Consider the following 22,252-nt stretch of genomic DNA (forward strand, 5'->3'; position numbering starts at 1 on the left):
AATAATAAACTAATAAAAGTCCTGAGGACATAACATTGACAGTATAAGCAATTGTGGGGTCACGCATAAAAAATGACTCCAACGAAATGAACCCAATTCAGTTGCCCTTTTTTACGATACGGATGCAGACATGTTGCAGCCAGACATCAGTAAGCAATGATTGGTCCAGGTCGGTCTAAGTTAACATTTCCATGGCAGCCCCTCTTTTATTGAGGCATTTGATTGATTACTGTGACAGTTAGAATGACTGAGTAATAGCTGTTTATTTCTTTACAGAAGTCTATGGGATTTTGGCTTCTTGGAGCCTGTTTTGGAATGCCAGAGGGAAGAGATAACACAGTCCAGATCTTTTATACAGTCAATGGGTCGGCCCCATTGAAACACCTTTGGAAAAACTGAAATACCAGAAAGCTTTAAATCTAGACTAAATAGTCAATAGATTTCTTAAACAATGATCAAAATTTGAAATATTGGCAGCCAAATGAGTGAAGAAAGTTTTATCAGTTAAAGGTGGAAGAACTTCACACAAGAACCCTTTGAAATAAATAAACAATATGTTAATTAATTTCCCTGTCGTGGGATCAATTAAAGTTCTCTCTATCTAATGAAGTTCAAAAGCATTTCATGGCATGTTCTAAAAATTTTTTGTCAAAGAACAGGAATTAAACTTAGTTTAAACCTAATCAACAAATGATTCTTTTTTATTTTCTTTTTAAAAATGAAAACATTTTTAAAACATTGTAAAGGTTTGACTTATATTCCTAAAAAATATGGCCCTTCTGAACTCTAACATATAAACAGTTCATTTGGATTTTGTAATTAAGCTTTAATTGCTACAATATGACTGTGTTTGCCTTATGTAAAACACACTGTGCTCATTATGCTGTAATTATGTGGAATAGAAGTCTATTTCACAGTTGAATAGATTCCCTAATACAAGCAATGGCAGTGCCTTCGAGAAAAAGTATCACTTATATATTAGTTTACTTTTTTCTTTATTATATTTTATCGTTTTTTTATATAAGTAATTGTCAGAAACATTTTACATCACATTTTCTGTGTGTATGTCTATGACCCACAAGGACAAAATTACTATCTTGCACCTCTTTTTTAACGTTAACTAGAAATAGAGTAATATAAATATAAATATGTATTACTATAAAAGATTAAAGCTTTGTGTCCAGAATGCCGACTTAAAATGCCTTTATAAAGCAAAAACAAATGTTTTTGCCAGATCTGCCAGTGATGATGAAAAAAACTGTGATCTCAGCCAGGAATGAGGTGTTTTTTTGGAAACTTTGTTGTAATCTCAGGATCATACATTTAGCTCTCAGCAGGACAACATAACCTCAGGGCAAAAAGCAAATCTTGGCTAATTCTGTTTAAAAGGAGCAGCTCTGTGGATTGGCAGAGGTCTTTCAGAATTTGAGAGGATCAGTGGGAAACCGTGACAGAAAATCTCAAAACCCATGTAATTGAAGCCAAGATGTCTCAGACCTGCAAAGGCTGAAAGAGAACCAACAAACTGCCAAGTAAATCCAAGTTATCAGCTGTTTTGATAAACGTGTAGGATGGTATAAATTACTGGGAGGGTGAAGGGAAGTTTTAATATGTTAAAGGTCTAAAGCTACATTCACAGCAACAATGGTAACATGAAATCAACTGGCCACTTCCAATGTAAAGTCTTATGTAAACATCCTTATATGCGAATTTCTGGAGTCCACAATAAAAACATGCTTAGGTTAATGGCTTACTCTGCAGTGTCCCCAGGTGTGAATGTAAGTGTGTATGGGTGTGTGATTGTGGCCCTGCGTCAGACTGGCAACCTGTTCTGGGTGGATGGATGGAAGGATGGATAAATTGATGAATGGATGGATGGATGGATGGATGGACATTAAAAACTCTCATGTTCACACGTAGCTATACAAGTTTCTGTATACAAAAGGCACCACCATTGAATGCTCGTTGAAAATTAAACAAGTTTGACCAGTCAGAGACTGAGATGTGGTAGTGATCTTTGGATGGTGCCCTTTTTAATTCACGGAAGTGCCAAATTGGAATTTTTTTTATTTTTTAATTTAAATTAAGACACAGTGCATATTTATCACTGTTTAAGCACAACATAACACATAAATGAGCCAGAATTAGCACAAGTGCAAAATTACATCTGTTGTCCTAAGGCAGGTAAAAGAGAAAGGGGATATAAGCATTGAACACATTGAACAATTTTGACACAAAAAGACAAAAGTGAAAACAAATAGCTTATACAGAACACTACAGCAAAAAGTGTGAGCAGAGAAACATGAAAAAAGGGATAGTTTTGAGTGTGAGTACATATCTGTCTCAGTTAATGAGGGCAATTTCACACGGCACACTTGACCATCTCCCACGGCACACTAGTGTGCCGCGGCACACTGGTTGAAAAACACTGCCCTATTGATTCAATTGTATGGGGCATTTGGAGATGTAGTGGTGTCTGAACTTGTTTTTTAAGAGGTAGCCGTAGCGATTAAGGGCTGGGTATTTCTCTTATGGTGAGGTGATCCGGTTGCACTTGTGATGTGGAGGAGAAACGTATTTCTTCACGTGGGTGTGCTCTGAAGCACAGAAGTTTACATTTAAAGGTAAGGAATGACTTTTTGTTTTTGCTTGACTATTTAAAGTTATAAAACCTATGTTGTCATGTATTTTCAGAGCACTGGCAGCTATGTGCTAATGTAGGTGACCAGCGACGAATGATGATGTCATCAAGTGGGAGTTACGTCTGGATTTGAAGACACTGTGTTTCCATATCTTTCCGATTGGAGGGCTAAATGTAGGGATAGGGGCAGGGAATGAATTACAGATTTGGCCTTGGAATTCCCTCATGGCCACCTTAAGGGACATCATGAAAACAGAATGTACTAGTGTATCGTGAATAACAATGTAAGTTACAGACACTTATAATACTATAGAACAATCCCCCAACATCACACTCCTTTCATTAGTAAGGTGAGCGTACTGACCTGACTCCTTACTAACCCATGTGAAAATGCTGCACCCACGGGGTGTGCACGTGATACATACTGTAAGTGTGAGATACCCGTACGACGCCAACACATACTACGCTTTGATCGTCTAATTTCCTCATTTCTAAAGCTGTGTTCACAGCACGACAAATTTGCATCAGATTGCCTGCTTCCCACCTGTCCAAAATTGTGTTCATAGTTTGACGCCCCGGACGCATGTGGGAGGAGCTACCAGCTAATGTTTATTGCCTGATCGCCACATGGAGCAGTGTCTGTGTTTATTACATTTACAATGCATGGAAGACACAGATGATCTTGAGAAATCAGGTTTATACATTTTGAAGAGCTCCACAAAAACATCAGTAAACATGTCTCCATGTCTGGGTTCATGAGATCATTCAGAGATTCTCCTGGTACAGTGTGCTTCACTCCCGTTTTGTCGATAAGATGGCCATTTCCGATGTTTTTGCGTCTCTGTCTGATTGAGTTTGAAGGCTTGCTGTCCCACTGTAAAAAAGTGAAAACAAGAATAAAACCTGGGGACCTTTTTGTTATTATAATGAAAATTAGAAATTATCATAGTTTTTAGGAGGGCAGAGCAGGCTGCCTCTTCAATGTCCCAGCGATTCTCTGTCTGGTCGCCAGCTCGTCTACTGGCAGCACAGGGGGAGAACTATTGGATCGATCCACCATATTGGATGTGTATTCTACCTGCTATCACTGAAAAGTTGAGTCACTGATTAGTAGGAGCGACGCAGCGACATCACCAAAGTTGAAAACTACAGCCAGACCGCTGTGCCACGCCTGTCACTCAAATCGCGCCGCAGGAGCTCAGATCGGGTCTGTACCATAAACTTAATATTGAAACTGGCCACCTCTGCCACGCGAATCGCGTTCGGTGTGAACACAGCTCAACAGCCAGGCTGAGCACAAGGAGTGCCCACTTATTACTTCAATTACTTACATCACTAACGGGCCCCTGTGCTGTGTGTAGGGTTTGGGGGGTTAAAAAAAGGAAAATCCAGACAACACATCTGCATCTCACCTACTTGTCCCTCTAATTTCTTGTTGAATTGTTCACTTCAACCTTTTGCCCACACCGTGACTTTAGAAAAAATATGCATAAACGTTTTCAGTCTACAGGCTCCTCAAGCGATCAACGATCTTAAAATTTTGTGCAAAAAAAGGTTTGTCCTTTTTTTTCAACTGCAGACAGTCCACTTTTATCCATAAGGGCAGGTGTGCCTAACACATAAACTAACACACTTGTCTGGCTACATGTTCATCTTGATAAGCAACAGGCTCATTCTGATTTGCTTTCACTGCACACTTCGGAAGTAAGATAATAAAAAAGTGGGTGGCAAATAAAGACTTTTCTAATTAAACTGCTTAATTAACCATCTAAATGAGGGGTTTGTTTGTGTTCAAAAGGGCTGTGTGTGTCTGTGCGATGCGAAGAATGTATGTGTGTGACAAATTGATGCTGTCATTTTAGATTAAGTGAAAGGGCAAGCTTCAGTGATTCGTTTTTAAGGAGATTCAGTCTGATCAAGTCTCCTACATAGCTGACAATTTTACTCTTCAATACCTTCAGTGCTTATAGAAGTGCAACATTGTACAGTTCTGAGGCCCTTATACTAATGTGATTATTTGTTTGATTTTCAAAACTTGCTCGAAATATCATCAAGCAAGCTTTTTTGCACTGCGTGGGAGTTATCATCCATCATCTTTGAAGTGGTGCGCAAACAATATGGTTTATAATGGAAAATGGGAATGTGAGACTTGTGATTAAATCATTTTTTGTTTTGATGTTTGCTTATTTTTATGATCCTGTAAAATGTTTCATAAAGGTTCTATTTTTTTATTATTTTTTTCAAATAATGTTCTATTTGAGTCGAGACTTTTGCTTATCGTTTCTGTGTCACAATGCAAAATCGAATAGCAGACCTGTAAAAGAAAAAAAAAATTCTGTTTACTTTGCGAAGTTTTTTCCTTTTTAGTGTTTTTGGTCCAGAGAAGAGTTTTGGCACTGCAGAGAATCAATGAGGAATCTCTTTGGACTTTGATGTTTGCAGATGACAGGGATTTGGAGTGAAAAGGATTGAAGATCCGTGGGAGTAAGATAGAGCAGTGGTACCAGTACCGGTCCATGGGACTGTTGCTACCAAACGGCAGTGGAGCAAACCTCACAACCTAAATTTTTTCAGTTTTATTTATAAGCTAATCATGGATGAAGTTTTATTTTTAAATAATTACTGTATTCTCTCCACCAGTGACATGCACAGGATTTTAGAGGGGCTCAAAGTTGGAAGGGGGCAGCAAAAACACATTAGTTTTAAAAATCTACTAATATAAATACTCAGCTACTGGTGAAAGTGATATAATAGTGATTTCTTTTATGTGAGCAAATTGTTGTCAACATGAGTTTTATCACTTTATCATAGACTTAGAATACATCAAAACAATAAAACACTGGAGGCTATTTATATTAGCACAATGTGCTGCAGGCAGAATCAACATGAAATTAAGTTACATGCAAAAGGTAATATTTTAAGCACAGACATCGTAGAATTTATATCCACAGAATGCTGAAATTATTAGTAATATTTTATGTTATACTGTTACTGTAAGGATTTTGTGTTTTGGTTCAGTTTTTCAGTGGTGGTTTTAGTCGTGTTCTGTCACTATCAGTCACTCCAGGCTTATGTTAATCATCCACAGCTGTCCTTCTTTCTGTTCATTGTCTTTCGTGAGTGTATGGTTTTCAGTTCTACATTGTCAGGTCATCTGTTTTTTGTTTCTACACAGTTTAGGCTTATTTATAAAGGTTTATGTTTCTGCAACAAAAGCCCATGTTTCCTGCATTTTGGCTCCTTCACCTCCAGTTCCTGACAGCTGCACCCAATCTGACTCTTGTGATATGTTGGGATTCACAGCTAAATTCTCCTTTCCTCGAAACACAGACTATTGCTGTGATTAGAAAGATACAGTAGATGGTGAAAAGAGTTTAAAGCAGGCATTTCTAATCAGAAAATATTACGTTAAACCAATATATTTAGTGTCGGACCTGTAGTGAGGAAGCTATGAAAATAACAAAAGCAGACAAATACTGCTAATTTATTTCGACATTTCTCTAGTTTTTTATTTTGACCTTAGTTTCAAACTTCTGTATACTGCCGCTACATTTAATCTACGCATTGTCCACATATGAAATTCCTTTCTTTCGTGATACATGTGTGATATATGTAGTTTATAAGTGTTGTGTGTGCGCAGATGTCTGAAGGTTTCATCGGTTGAGATTTACGCAGATCATGCATATTTACGTACAATTATTATGTGCATCATACTCAATTTTTTGCAAATTTGCGGCTTTCCACAACTGTTTAACGGACGTTTCATGCATGTACCACCGATGTGTAACGTTTATATTGTGTTTAGGGCCCACATTTCCCATTAGAACTATCACTAATAAATTGCATAAAAACAGCGGAATAAGCACGCACAGTTCATGCACGACCCTCGTATTGTGTGATGGGTATATAGATCAGCCGATATTTCACCCCCTGTACCGTGGTCTATACCGGGTCCCCCCCCCCCTTCCAGCTCACCCAGTACCACGGGGAAGGGGGTCGCGGGAAGGAAGCAGTGTGATTTTTGCTCAGTGCCAATGTTAAAGTGAAGACATTCAATAAATCGCGGGTTTACATGTTCGTTGCGTGGTTTAATTGTACTTCATTTGTGGTTTTAACGTGGTTCATTCGTGATGCATCTGTGAAAATTTCACATAAAGACCCACAACTTTTCTCACTTTTCCTTATGTAAATTCACGCATGATCAGTTTCCATCCATGCAATATGCGTAAAATGTATATGCAGCAGTGTGACATGGCCTCCAGCTGCTAGGGGCTAGCAGAGGCAGCCCGCCAGGGGGGTGGGACTCCAAGCCACTGGGGAGATCTCGTCCAGAGTCACATCCGCGCCTGCTGTACCTAGCCACCTCTGACGACCTGGCAAGGTGCTGGACACTGCCCAGCGAGAGACCTGGGCATGAACTGCAACCAACCAAAAATATTGAACCGCTTTAAACCAAATTCATGTAAAGACCCGTAGGCCGAAACCCTCTGCGCACATCGACAAATGACAAACGCAAGAAATACTTATGAATTACATGAAAAATGCGCAAAATGTATGTAGTGGCTATGCAGCACGACATTAACTTAGGGAAACCTGTACCTACACCGGATGGATCATTTTACATTTATAGAGAAACATTAGCTGGTTACCTCTGATGGGAAAAGCCAAAAGAGAAACAACATTAGCTGGTTAGTTAGGATTCAATTTATTGACATCTCTAAATAATCGGCTTTAAAATACAAAAATAGCCTCTCTGGCTTTTTCTGGTCTGAGAAAAAAAGAACAGATATTTCTCAAGGGTCTTTTTTTTAATAAGGTCTACATTTAACATCTGTCAGGTTAATACAGAACAACACTGTAAACACAATTAAAAAAAAAGGGTTCTTTCTTTGCCATGTCCTCTCCTTTGTTCAGTTGAGCCTGAAGCCATTGTGTGCCTGCCTCATTGTACCTGGCTGTTTGTTGCCATCAGAGAGCAGACAGGTACTCCAGAGCTTAAGGACCACCTGCAGCCACTTTGTCTAGGAAAATCGAACACAGTGCCTGGATGCGGATGTGCCGCTGCCACGTTGCCAGAACCTAAATGCATCTCATGCAGATGTTTGCATGTGGTTCTTTTTTGGGGATACTTTAAAAAGTCTAAATTTGAGCATACAGGTCATCTGTGCCATACTTTTCAACCTATAAAAATATGTTTTTGTTTTTTTGTTTTGTTTTTAAACGCATCTTTCTCAAGTAGTTGACCATGAAGCAAAAGTGTAATTTTTTTTCTGGCATAGGTTTGGGGTATAGGGCTGCATGGTGGCATAGTGGTTAGCATTCTCACCTCACAGCAAGAAGGCCCTGCTTAAATCCTGGCTTTATTGTGTGAATCTCATTTTTAATCTATAACTATTATTTATTATGTAAGGGAAAATTCTCAATTAGATGTTTTATTATTAAAAATCAAGAGCCGAAGGGGAGGCCCGATCGTGTTAAACAGTTTCTTACCCAAAGTCCATTCCTTTCTGCTATTGAACAGCTTGAATGGCATCATCCCACTTATGCCATGGTCACTTATGAAAGAAAAAAATATTAGATCAATTATTTGTACTTTAATGTTCTTTTTCACAAAACGATTGATGGAATAGATCATTTTTCTGTTTCATCACATTGTACTGAATTTGCATGTGATGCAGGACAGAAACAAATCAATTATGAGCAGCTGCTTGGACTTTGTGGCCATTCCAATGACCAATTCCAGCAGACTACACCCAGACTTTTCTTTTTGGTACATTTTTGAAGGTTTTAGGATACAGAGATGAATTTGAGACGAAAGCTTGACGACTTTATAGTCAGCTAAATAACTAATCCACTTCTTTTAGCAGATTCCTCTTATGTACAGTTTCATTAAAATGTTTTTTTTTGCCAGTTTCTTAAGATATCTGGATGACAGTTGCAGTGTTAGTAAAATATATTCAAACCCTGTGGGTGTTGGGGTGGCGATGGAAGTAGATTCATGGCAAAAGAAATGGGTTTCTTTTAAAGCTGATAACTTTAGAATGCAAAAAGTTGCACGAAACAGAACTTTTTTCTTTCAAATTTTTATTGACTATATTTTAGGTATGTCTAGTGTTGGGTTGTGAGCTGTGGGGGTACAAGAGGCCAATCACAGTCACAGTATGCTGAAGTGAATTTCCTCACTTGGGTAGAGGCGGCTCAGGCGGTGAGGAGACGGTGTTGATAGGAACGGCGAACGCGGAGCGCACACCTGCAGAACATGGTAAACCGAAATTGTCAGCCACTCCAATATTTGCAAGGCAGGGTGACAACAAAAGAAACTGAGTCGAGAAATGAGGTGGGAAGAGGAAAACGGGAGAAAAACAAATGGATGAGGGTGAAAAAAGCTTGTAAACATTGGATAAGCACGGACACGTTGAGTTTGTGTGAAATGAAATACATAAAGCTGTTTTAACACGTATTATTGACTCTGTAAGAGACAACAGTTATCAAAGAGAAGCACAGTCAGAGGTACATATAACACGTCTTGCTAGGTCACACATCTATCCCTTTCTTAATTGAAGGTCTCTCGATAAAAGTAGATGTTTTTAGCCTTCTTCTAATTAGCAAATTTAGCAAAACTTCTAATGTTTGTCCTGGTTTTATATAATTTCAAACAGTTTCACTTTGGTGGAAAAATCAAAATTGTGCTGTGTTGCTCTGGCTCTCATTATGGTTTTACATAATGTTTATTATGCTGATTTTTTTAGGCCAAATCTCACTCAAACTTCTCATACCTTTGATCACAATCAAGAGGAATGAATGGTATTAGAGGTCCTATTTACTTTATTCAGAGGGATGATAAAGTTCCACTCTAAGAAGATTTGTGTTTTTAACCCTTTAACTACCAAACCAAGACAAAATCAATTAAAAACAAATGTTTTTGTTGCTCTTTGCCTTTGGGGAGTAATATTTAAAGTCAATGTTTTCAATACTATGTTTTCTAAATGTTCCCTACCACTGTGTTTTCCAACCCTGGTCCTCAGGGCACACTGTCCTGCATTTTTTCAATCAAACCCTGTTTAAACACACCTGCCTTTGATGGCTGTCATTAGCAGGCTTCCACAGAGCCTGATGATGAGCTGAATCAGGTGTGCAAGCAGGGTAACATGGAAAACATGCAGGACAGTGTGTCCCGAGGACAAGGGTTGGGAAACACTGCCCTACCGTTTGCTCAAGCTGGCAGTTAACCCATGTGCTATCTTAGATGACCCCACCCTTACATTGATATGTTCTCCCTACCATGACAAAGTTGGATAAAGGTGGACAAATTTCATGTAATCCATGGACACCAATAAAGATCACAAATTATTAAAGAAAAAAGGTTCAAAGCACTGTCTAGTGGGTCTAGATGACCCAACTCCCAATGTCAAAGTGCCTAGGATAGCACAAGGGTTAAAGGGTTAAGATGTTCTTGTAGCATTTTTTTTATGATGGAGGACAGATAAAGAAAATTAAGAGTGAAATTTTATTTTTGTGTGCGTCTTTATTCAAATCATTGCGAATCAGGAGCAGACCAAAAATGGAAAAACAGCTTATTTGTGGCATAGAAACATACTCCCTGCTCCGCTCCATTCTGATGCATCTACTTGCAGACAAATAGATCCATATACATCTTTGTTTTCCTCATCTTAGCTGGCATCTAGCTCAAATAATCCTAAGGGTCTTACGGTTGCTTTTAAATAAAAAGAGGCAAGAAAAGTTTAGTTAAAAATGTGCCTTTTAGTGAGGCAGTTTCATTTATCCTGTGAAATACTTAAAGTCCAGTTGGTAAATAATGACAAACCATTAATTTATCTCTGTCTGACATTTCTCCAAAAACATTACAGTAGTCTGCTTCTTTTCTCCTCTGAGTTTGTGTTTCAGTAGTTTCTGGCTCTTGTTGACCTCTGGAAATGTTTATGTGAGGCACATGTAGAAAGTCAATGATTATAGCAAGGTCTCACATAGAACTATCTACACTGAAGAACTGAGTTTGAATGGACCTCAGCTTGCAAATAACGCTTTGATAGACACACCTGTTTTGAAAATGTACATTTAACCCCTTTCTTCTCAACCTGCATCTTATTCCTTGCTTCATCCCACATCCACACTTTGGTCATGTTTTATTGTTCTCTTGTTCAAAACCTCAAGGTAAAAAAGAAAACAACTGAGGAGCCAAGGCAGACAGAAGTGGGACGGAACCTGGCTTTTATTTGTGTTTGGCAGCAATCAAAGCCAAGCATAAAGCCAGGTTTTGCTTTGTCTGTAATTCTAAATCATTGTGATGTTGCTTTGGAAACCCATTGAAGTCGTGTTTTGGGTCTATATATGACAACACTCCAAAGTGACCTCATGTTACTATAGTAATGATGATCGTTTCTTTCATTTTAAAGGCTGCAGAAATTTTCCCGCACATGAGCTGTGTTGTGTTACTTTGATCGAAGACTAAAATAATTTGCACTCATATATAAGTCCCTTATGTTATGCATAGGCTTTATAATGATGTGATTTATTTTTTCTATTTTTGAAAAGGACACATGATTCAGGACTCATCCTAACTAATCCAGGTCCAGATGTTAACCTTTGTGCAAAGGTTATGACTAAACAGAGAAAGAAAAAATAGAAAACAGAAAAAAAAAACATATCAGGAGCAGCAAGAAATATCTAAATGACATTTAAACATGGAGCTAACATTTCTAAGCAGTGCCGGAGCTGCAATGTCAGTTTGAGTTACAAAGGAGAACTAAATACAAGTGGGTAGGGAATTTTTTTTTAAAAAAGTATTAAATTAAATGGAAAGGCTTTGCTAAAATCAAGTTTAATGCACTTTAATTGATAAGTAGATCATCAAGGGTTATTTTATTCAAGTACGATTTTATTTTAAAGTCAGGCTTGTACATTATATAGTTTATTAAAAATTTAGCCATGAACACAGCACTCCTTGGCGGGGTCCTGGCTCGTACCTGGGGTTGGGGCGGGGGCTTGCCCGGAACTCCTGGGTGGTGGTGGGCTGCTCGTCTGGGGCTGTGGGCGCCCTTCTCGGGTGGGGCCCTGCGTTGGGCTCTCCCGGCGTGGCGGGGGGCTGCCCTCCTGGTTGGGCTGGGGCGGCGCTCCCTTTCCCTCCGTGCCTCCCTGCTCTCTGGCTCTGGGGGCCTCGCGGCGGTCCTGCTGGCCCTGGCCTGGGTGGCGGGCTGGTTCACCCGGGGGGCGGTTGTTCCCTGCCTGCTGCCGTGTGGCGTTGGGGGTTCCGGCTGCCGTTGCTGGTGCGGCGGGGGTCTTGGTGTGGGGATGGCTGGGCACTCTCCTTCCTTCTTTTCACATTCCACCGTCCATTTTAGAAAAACATAAACACTCACCTGAGCACAGGTGTTAGCTCACCTTTGCACTAACAGTTTGCGTGATTGAATGAATGAAATATTTCACACTAGTTGGTTTAAAGGCATAAGTATGCGTGTGTGAACAGTATCTGTTTTGTGTACATGTTGACATGTGGACGTTTATTTTTTTTTTCTTTCAGCTAGCAGGTGTGTTGATAACATTTGAGTGTGTGTGTGGACAGGCCCCGCCCTCTTTGTACTACATTTGAACCTTACCATAATGATAAACAACCAGTAAACCTTTTGCTCTATGCTGCTTCATGGTCTTATCCCCCCCCCCTCCTATTATCACTCTCTTACCCCCCCCCCCCCCCCCCCTCTCTCTAACATCCCTCTCTCTTCTTCCCTTCTTTCCTTTTCCGTCCGGTCCAACACCAAAGATTTTCAAACATGATTGAAATTAATAAAGTTTGGCCTCAATTACAAAAGGGGTTTATTCAGACATACCTTTGGTTTGTGTGAAGATTAATAACCCATCTTGTTAAAGTAAAATATGTCCAACACAAGAGGCCCTCAGCTGTCATCTGCCTGCCCAGCTGTTGGACAGGACAAGTTAGAAAAAAAAAAAAAGAAAAAAAAAAGAACACAGGTTTATTCATCATTCAGTTGTTTGTAGTTCAGTCCTACTGGAGCATTCTTTAAAGTCTTCCACCCGTGACCCCTTTTATACCATGGTCCGGTTGAGTACTAATACTCAATTCTGATTGGCTGCTGGGTGTGCATTAAAAAGTCATAGTCCACACCTAAAAAAGAAGTTTCGGTAACACAGCTTAAATGTTTTAAATATATGCGCTGGCTTCTTTAAAACAAACTTTTGCTTCATCATTTTCAAAAACAAGCAGTAAGAGGTGAATTTTCTCTCTGAACTAATGCTTTTTTTAATCTATTGTGACGATCAGCATATATTTGTCACTTTCCTATGTCCCTGCAGTTGAAGTCGATGCCACGCATCAAATATTCCTCTTTTTCTGAAAAAAGCGATCTAAACCAAAAAAATAACCAGAATAAAGTGCTAAAAATGGATTAAACAATTAGTAGAACAAAACCTGACTGCATATACTATTTCTCAGAATAAATCTAGGAGGGCTAATAATGAACTTCAATTCTGCATAAGCAAGCGTTTGATAGCAAAAAATGTAAAACACTTTTTGACACTGTGAGCTAATTATTGAGGGCACAAATGAGCCATTTCTACTTGCTGTTTCATGAACCTCAGTTCATCCAGAAAGAAAACTAACAGGAAATATTAATTTTTCAAAAGAAGGTGACTAACTTGCTTCTGAAATGTGATTACATCATAACTCAAGGTTGATTTTCTATTCACTGAGTATAACAACAGAGGCAGAGATTGTTTAGGAAAAAAAAAGGGTGGAATGCAAAGTGTCGACATACAAAGGAACATTTCTGTTTTATCTGTACACCAAAAAAGGAACATGATGAAATTATTGCTAATGATCAGGTGGTCACAGAATTTGCATTCAAACTGTGCACCTATTGGTTGGGTCTTGAGAAATTACAAGATATTTTATTAATTCTGTTTTGCTCTTCAGTTGCGTAAACAGCTTGAGGCTGGAAATGAGATGGTAACGGGATGCTGTTTTATGTTGCTTCTAGTGATGACTTTTAATGTAAATTATGTCTGCCGTCAATGGAAAAAGACAGTGAAAGCACCAGGATGTCCTCTGTATTTTTCAAAAGGCACTGCTTGTGCTTGTTTACAGTAGACTGCTTAAAAAAAAATGAAATCAGAATCACAGTCTAATCAAATGTTCCAAATTCATTGAAAATGAGAAAAGCAGACCCATCTCAAGCTAGATTTAAAGAAAAAGATCCTTTTTCTAACAACTTGGCTTTTCTTGTGCACACTTTTGTACAGTGTTTGGTTCCAAGAAATGTGTTTTCTTTTTTCCTCTTTTTTTCTTTTTTTATGTAACCAAAAGGAAATGGACAAGATTACCGTAGTAACCGTCTGTTCTAACAATTTCAAAATGTTTGCCTCTTTCTTGCAGAAACCAATGTAGATATAATCCTTAAACGCAAAAATAAAACAAAAATCTCATATCTGGTGCATTATCTTACATTGCATAAAGGTTAATTAGCTCATGTGTGGAACATCTAGTCTTTCTTTCATTCCAAATTTAATTTAAATAAACTGATTATTGCAGTAATTACAAAGGAAAGCACACTTTGAGGGAGATGTAGAAAAAGATAAACTATTTGCTCTCCCAATTTCAGGTTCTTATCCTTCCTGGAGTTTTCAGCTCCAAGGGGACACATAAACTACGGTAACTAATTTGTCCATGTAAGAGGTTTTTTCTGGAAAATATCTTTCTAATTATGACAAATAATGAAGTTCAAGTAAATGTAAATCATGAACATCTTTGCTTCATTTTCTTTGTGTGGATTGTTTTATTATCGTTAAAACCCACCCCAATTAAAAGGGTGTTATAGGTGTTCTTGTGGCAGTTTTCTGATAATGGATGATATACAGCATATAAAGAAAATAAGCTTAATATTAAATTTCTGAGTTTGTCTTTATCAAATCATTGTGAATCAGGAGCAGACAAAAAAAGTGTTTTGAAAAAGATAATATTTGTGACTTTTAAGCTACAATGGTAAGCCACATGCTCTGTCTCTGCTCCATTCTGATGCATCCACTTAAATACAACTCTGTGTACGTCTGATTTTCCTCGTCTAAGCTGGCATCTGGCTTAAAACTGAATGGCTGGGCAGCTCCAATATTACTCACTATTATTGTTTGAGCAGTAATTAGCCTGGGGGAAGTGAGGGACTGCAAGCTAGCGGAAGAGCGCGTGAACAGATGGTTAACGCAAAGTGCGCCCAGGTTTGCCAACAGTCCCTCCCACAACCCTGAACACATTCCTTGATGAACTCCTGCCGCTCTGCTAAAACTAGGTCCCAGAAAACGACAGATTTTATTTTTATTTTGCCTGAAAATAACATGATCATAATTAAAAGATCACTGGGAGAACTTTTAAAATGGATCAAAAGAAGATCTACATGGGACTTTAAGGAAAATCGATGAGTAAAGTAGATTCCTTCTTTACCATCAAATGCAAACACACTGTCACTCTGTGTTTACCTACATGGTGGCCATGATTGAAAATCCGTAAATCTAACTCTGTTTCTGATTGGATAGCTGTGCATGATGAATAAGAATGAGTTGTATTTTTCTCCCCGATGATTTGTCAAAAAAATCCATCTCTGACTATCCAGGGATATTTTTTTTCAGATGTGGTTGATTTGACTACAACCTTTGCACCAACAGTCCCAGCTGGTGAGTCAACCTGCTGTAATTCTAAAGAAGTTCCTAGTGGTCTGCTGACTTGCTATAATTACTTTGTCAATAACACACATGTCATTTCCCTATTCCCCCGGCCAATGAGGTGGGCATTGCGTTCAAATGTTCATCTGCCACACAGGAAGCCCTTTAAAAGCCCACATCATCATAAAAAGGTTTTTTTTCTTTAAATAGATTTGGTAACTTTTATTGTTGCGGGGCTTGTGGATTTGTCATTTCCCTGTTCTTCTCAATAATAGAGACTGTTGGAGTGCTTTGGGACTTGAAATCAGTGGAAATTTACAGATCAGTGTGCAGTCAGTGCAACATAGAGCTGTTGAACAATCAGAACAAAATGTTTGCATGCTTGCAATAAGAAAAAGGTGTTTCTCTGAGAAACTTCAGGAGCTTTTTCTCCTCTTTAATACCCACACAAAGTGAACTTTGATGGCCACAGACAGAGCGTAGTCCATTATTATTATCAGCATGGTGGATGAGATGAAGAAAAGCAAAGACAGGCAGGTTCCTGAAATGTGTGCTCATATCTTTGTGACCACCTGGATGGAGTTTGAAGCAGCGCTGAATCTCTTCTTATCTGAGCTGGAACTGTTGGGGACCCAAAGGAAGACAAGGAAGAGAGGGCGGCCCTTTTACACTCCTCATCAGAACAGGACAAACGAGTGGAGGCTTGTGCTGTAATCTTATTTTGCAAAGAGGAGCCATACGCTCCAATATCTTAATAAAATATTTATTATAATAGCAGGTACATTTTTTTAATGGCTAAGCAACTTTACAAATTCAGAGAGAAACATTTTCTCTAATCCATTGTAGTTTGTTTTTGTCTGTTTGCATTGTGGATGACAGTGACTTATTGATGTTTTGAAATGTAGATTTAACTCCAAGCAATAAAAACTGTTCTGCACCCCAGAATCAATTCACCTCAAAGCCCCCCCCACAATTCAGCCTTCAGCTGCCCCTCTCTGTTCTTATCGTTTATCAGAGGGGACACAAGTGTGCAATGAATTCAGCAAAGTGCAGCCCCTCTCAGAACTCAGAGTTTCAACACTGCCACCAACAGGTGGAAACAAAAAACAGCACCTGGAAATGAATCCTTGTCAGTCAAAGACTTAAATTGAGCTTAACAGATGATCATGTTATTAATATCTTTGAAATTGCAGAAAATTTCAAAAGGAAGAAATGTATATTTTTATAATGATTTACTTTTCAGATATTGTTATCTTAGATTATTAATAAAATGGCTTTTCATTCATTTGAACTATACATCTTTAATGGATAGTTATTTAGTTTTAAAACACTTCTTATTGGTACATTTAAATGTTTTAGCAACACCCCAAAACATTAAAATAGGAAAGAGTAAGACATAACTATTAAAAGAACTTGAAAAATATGAAGAAACAACCCAAAAAAGCGAATACAAGACATTTTCTTGCTCAGAGATTTTCAGAGAAAATAATAAGAAGTTCCCCTTTCAAAGCCAAATGAGCCAAATCAATATTATCAGTGCAATAATTGCATCCCTTTGCAGTAATCTGCTTGTGCAAGCAAACCATTTTCCTTGTTGTTTACGTCCTGCCTTCATTCTGAACGGATCCAAATGAAATTTCATATCTGTTGACTGGAACAAGGAAAGACTCTGTGATTGCAGTTCTTTCACTGAGAGCCTAAAGCTCGTAATATCTTCAATTGTCAGCAATTTGCCGTCTAATGAAATACATCCACATGAGCGCTGATATAAAAAAGGCTCATCGATTTTTTTCTGTGGTTTTCTGGCACAGCTTTCCCTCCAGGATTTTCATTCAGCCGCGCCATTACAGTTCCTATTATCAAAGCTCTCGTCTCACAATGAGGCCATACCATACTATAAGTTACGGCGCTCTCTTTAATTTCCAGGTTTCTGCTCATCCTGGAGACCTCACACCACTGATTGTGCGAGTATCAACCTTAAAGAGTTTGTTGGATAGAAGCACTTCAGAGTAAATCAGACCAATGAATATGGTTCATATTTCCATTTTAATGACTGCTATGCCTGAAAAGATATTTGCAGATGCTTTATTTGGGATTTTTAGTTAAATAACTCAAAATATAATTCATAAAAATACAGCATATTTTTTTTATCAAATTCTAATGAATTTAAATTGTTGTCATCATCTCTATTGTCCTAAAGTCATCTTTACATTACCCACAGAAAACAAAAAACAAATTTTTTACTCAAATCTTGACCAAAAATGTTCATTTTAAAAATGAGATATTATCAATTCATATCTAAAAGTTGTTGTTTTTTTTCAAATTAGCAGAGATTCGAGAGGATAATTTTGTTGAATATTTAAGTAGAATGTTAAATATAAATATTTTGGATCAAAGTAAAAAAGTTAAAAAAAGTGAGCAAAAGTTATAGGATCTTTTGACTTTTTATTAACTTTTGTGTAAGTCTACTAAATAATTAAATGTTCTAAATGAATAAGTTTGTGACAAATGTTTTAAATCAATTCAATATCCCTGTACTGCAAGGTAACGAATGTTTTACCATTTAAATAAAATAAAAAAACGTTTTAACATATAGCTGTCCAATAGAATGATGAGCTGAAAGTGGTGTGACTTTAATCATGGGTGGATTGTGGGGGTCCCTTTCTGTAAACTGAGCTAAGAGACATCATCATAGTAAGTTGAGATAAAGATCACTTATTTACATGTTTATATTGAGGTGAATATATATAACAAATATGTGTGCATGATGTGAAGAAGTATGTTTGATAGTTTTTGTTCTTCTTTTTGAAAAGTATTTATACAGTAAAACTGTTCATTTTCATTTGTTGCTTGAAGGCAACACTGTGCAGTTAGTCACTGTGTTTCAGCTACCATCATGCATTAGCATGTGTTTGTGCATTTGTAAGCATGTCAACGATCTCAGTCAATGTTTTTTACAATCTACTTTACAATCTACTCACTGTTACAGGAAATGGACATTAAAACCTTTTATTGGTGGAAACTTGGGGAACTTTCAGTTAGAAAGTGAGGACAGCAAAGTTTTAGAAAAACATTGAGGAGGTGGAGAAACGGATTCATGAATCAGGTTTGAGGGACATTCATGAGCTCAGGGTTCAGTGAGGGATCAGTTGGAACAGTAATTGTGTGTGTATTTTCATACTGGTCCTATGGCAATCGTTTATTTGTATTATATTTTTCATTTTTTGAGCAGAAAATGCAATTTACACCTGTTTTACACTTTAATCTTAACTGCTTCCTGAAATTACACAACCGGTGAAGATGATGAAACCTTGAGAAATTTTTAAATACAAGTTTTGGGATATTTTTTGTTGTTTTGATGTTCCATGAAATGTTTACATAGTTACTTCATGTTAGCTGTATTGCAAAATTCAAATACATTACTCTTGATGATTAAGTGGTGTTTTTGCCTTGAGGGGTGATCTATTTTTGAATTGACATGATATTAGGGACCCCAAAGCTAACTAAAAGAAGTGTGAAATATTTTTTCTTCAAAAATTAAAAAGTCATGCTGTAGAGGGTTATGAATATTTTAAAGAAAGTAACACTGAGAATTTCGTTGCTTTCAAAAATACATTTTTTAAAATAAGACACAAATGGCTGGCATAAATGTAAAATTCCCACAATTCACCATGTTAATTTGCCATCTTTTTTTTTAACCTATATTTGTAGTTTTTCAAAAAACTATTCCTGTTCTTGTGTATTTCCTGCTTTTCAAGCAAAAACAAAAAACAGGGCGCACCATTACAGGCCATGCAGGACAAAAAAAGACGACAGCACGCAGTACTGATATTAATCCTGCAGACACCGATCCTCTGAGCATTCACATGAGTCCAGCTGAAGGGTTTTTTCTGACTGACATCACGTAATGTCACCCACAATTCAATTCTGTATCTTTTTTACTGACACATGGTTTATATTTGAAAGGAAATCAAAGTCAAATGTGACAGTAAAGATGTAAGGAGTTAACTAAGGTGCAATCATGATGGAAGAATAACAATTACTGTGATTAATGTGGAGGAAACTACCCTTGCTTTAAGGCTGCTCAAAAAGAAAAAAGTGCCATCTGCTGTTCAATCATCTCCACTGGAAGAAAAAATGATTTCAGTCTCTCAGTTTTCTATGTTGAGAGATTTGTCTTTTAAACTTTGCCCTGTTGGTCCTAACCTCCTCCCTGCCACAGATCACTGCACTCATCCATAGCGTCTGCAGCCCAATAAGCAATTCCAGACAAGGCTGGACCTGATTCACTTATCAGCTCTGACACGCACCTCCAAATCTCCTGTTCTGGTGTCAATCTTCTTCCTCCGTCTCCGGCGCCGTCATGGTTGTGATCAGGGACGCCTCTGGGAGTCGATGAGGTTCATCTGCCGCAGCTTTGGCCTGTCAGTGTCAGTTATCTGAGCCTCACTTCTGAATGCCAGAGCAGCACCGAGCTGCAGCACAAAGCTAAATCATTTGCCTCACCGTCGACGTGACATCAGCGCTAATACAGGATCAATCGTACCATGCGGTTAAGCCTGCGTGGATATGCAGCCTGTGATGAAGCTGTCAAAAAAATTGTTTGTCTTTGTTGTTTTTTTATTTTTAGTTTGATTGGATAACCCTTAAGTAAAGAAGGTGGTGGAGACTGAAAGCTTTCCAACAGAGAGCTAAATATTTCACAGCTAGAACGTGGATGCTTTTTAATGAGACTTTAAGGTCAGAGCTAAAGTACAAAGGTCTCACCATTTTCCCCAAGCAGGCCTAAGTCCCCACAGAGCCGGTACTTTGTACTTTTGGTGGAGGGGTCTGAATTCTGCCTCTGTAAAATGTGACGATTTATCCATGAAAATTGAATCCATTTTGTGAGTGATAGATTATGCCCAAAACTTTCTTTTTGGAGACCCACGGCTATTAAAAAATTAGCCTGAGAGTGAACATTAACCTTGTCAGTGGAAGATATCCTTTCTGTCCGGATGACTAAAAATATCTTTTTGGTTTGAGCATCTATCCATCCTTCTGTTTTATCTATTTTTGCCACTCGGGGATGCAAACCAGTCCAGGTCAGAGAGAGGTCACATCTCTTTGTTTCTCTTCCTCCTTCCTGGTTTTGGAAACTCTGCCCCAACTTCAGTTCTTTGAATCGCCACACTGCATTTAGACAAAAATGTCCCCTCAGCTTGATGTTTGGATCATCATAAAGGGGCAATAAAATCTGTTTTTGCTGATTCTGGATGGACAACAAAAATGCACTTGGATTTTGTCCCTTCTCTTCTGCTCTGAAAGCAACATGAAGGCAGATGAACATTTGTGGGGTTTTTCTTCTTTGGTGGGCAGAAATCTTAGTTTTGCAGCTTGTTTCATGTGGCAAACACATTGATCAATTATTATTTACTAAAACAACTCCTCCAATAAAAAAAAATATATATATAAATATATATATAAATATATATATATATATATATATATATATATATATATATATATATATATATATATATATATATATATATATATATATATATTTACATGTTTATATATTCTGCAACACAAAATGATTAAAGGAATTTAACTCCTATGATACAAAACTGGTACAAGCTTTAATGTACAGTAGTCCCCCCTCCACCACACGTAGTACTAACCCAAAACTTGCCCATGAGATTGCCTCTTACACCGTTTTTGAGATATTCTGAAGGAATAGTTGGAGCTCTGCAGTGATTGACTGCAGCAAGATGGCGACCTCTGCACACAATGCTGAGGCTTTCCTGACCTCACAGGTAATGTGGCTTACCATTTTATGGCTGCATAAAGCTCTCCAACTTTGTTGGATGTCAGAATGTTCAGTTTTGCATTCTATCACTGGATTTGCAGACCTCCTAGATGAGAGTACATCCTGTCATAAATGCTTGCAGAGACAGTCTGCATGGTTAGTTAGGTGCTTCACTTTGCCTATATTGCTGGAATTCCTGAACTCAACTATTTGTGTAGGTAAGTGAAGACTTTTGGCAAAGCAGGATATGAGTCTTTGTGTTACCTCATGTAGAAATGTTGTTGTAAAGCTGTAAAAAAAATTCTCTGGACCATCACTTTACAGTGCTATAAAATTGTTGATATTTTCATATTATAAAATCAGTACATTTCAATGATTGTATGGGCAGGGTTCCATTTTTTCGCTGGGGTTACCTTGTAACAAAAACCCAAAATAGGGGAAATCCGTGAAACTGCCAGACAACAAAAGGTGAACCACAATATAACGAGATACCGATAAAAAAAACGTGATTTGAGAGTTTCTGAGATTTTTTTAAATATATTTCTTGTGACCTTTAAATACAAAACCTATCTTGAAAGACCAAAGAGTCCCTTCATATATTGTTATTTCATTTGAATAAACTGGAATGAAAAGCTAGGATACCCAGAATGCTTCAGAATTACATTTGAAAGGTGAAACAGTTGAGAAATTCAGGAGTGAAGTCTGTGTTTCTGTGAAAGATATGGCCAGCAGAAGAGATCTAAAGGGTTTAAAGAAAAAAACAGATTCTAAACTCATAGTTCTCCTAGTTGGTATTCTCCGCACTCCTCATTTCAAAGTTGTTGAAGTCCATGAGGCTTTACAAATAATTCATCCTTTTTAAGGAAAAAGTTTAGGTTGAGCAAGAAGTGTAAAAAATCTATTGGAGTTAGTATGTAGAAGTGAAACTGATACAGTTTGAAGGCCAAGACTGTGAAACATAAATATGTGCAATAATATAAATGTGGTGTAAAAGCGGTTTGTGCAGCTAGAAAAGTGCAGCACACTTTCACAACTATTATTATTATTAATAATAAAAATAAGAACAATAATAATAATAACAATAATATTTTTTTTTTGTTTACAACCGCCTTCCAAGAAACCCAAAATAACAGTTA

Source organism: Oryzias latipes, chromosome 12 (assembly GCF_053564925.1).
Source record: "Oryzias latipes strain Hd-rR chromosome 12, Olatipes_Hd-rR_3.1".
Taxonomy (NCBI): Eukaryota; Metazoa; Chordata; class Actinopteri; order Beloniformes; family Adrianichthyidae; genus Oryzias; species Oryzias latipes.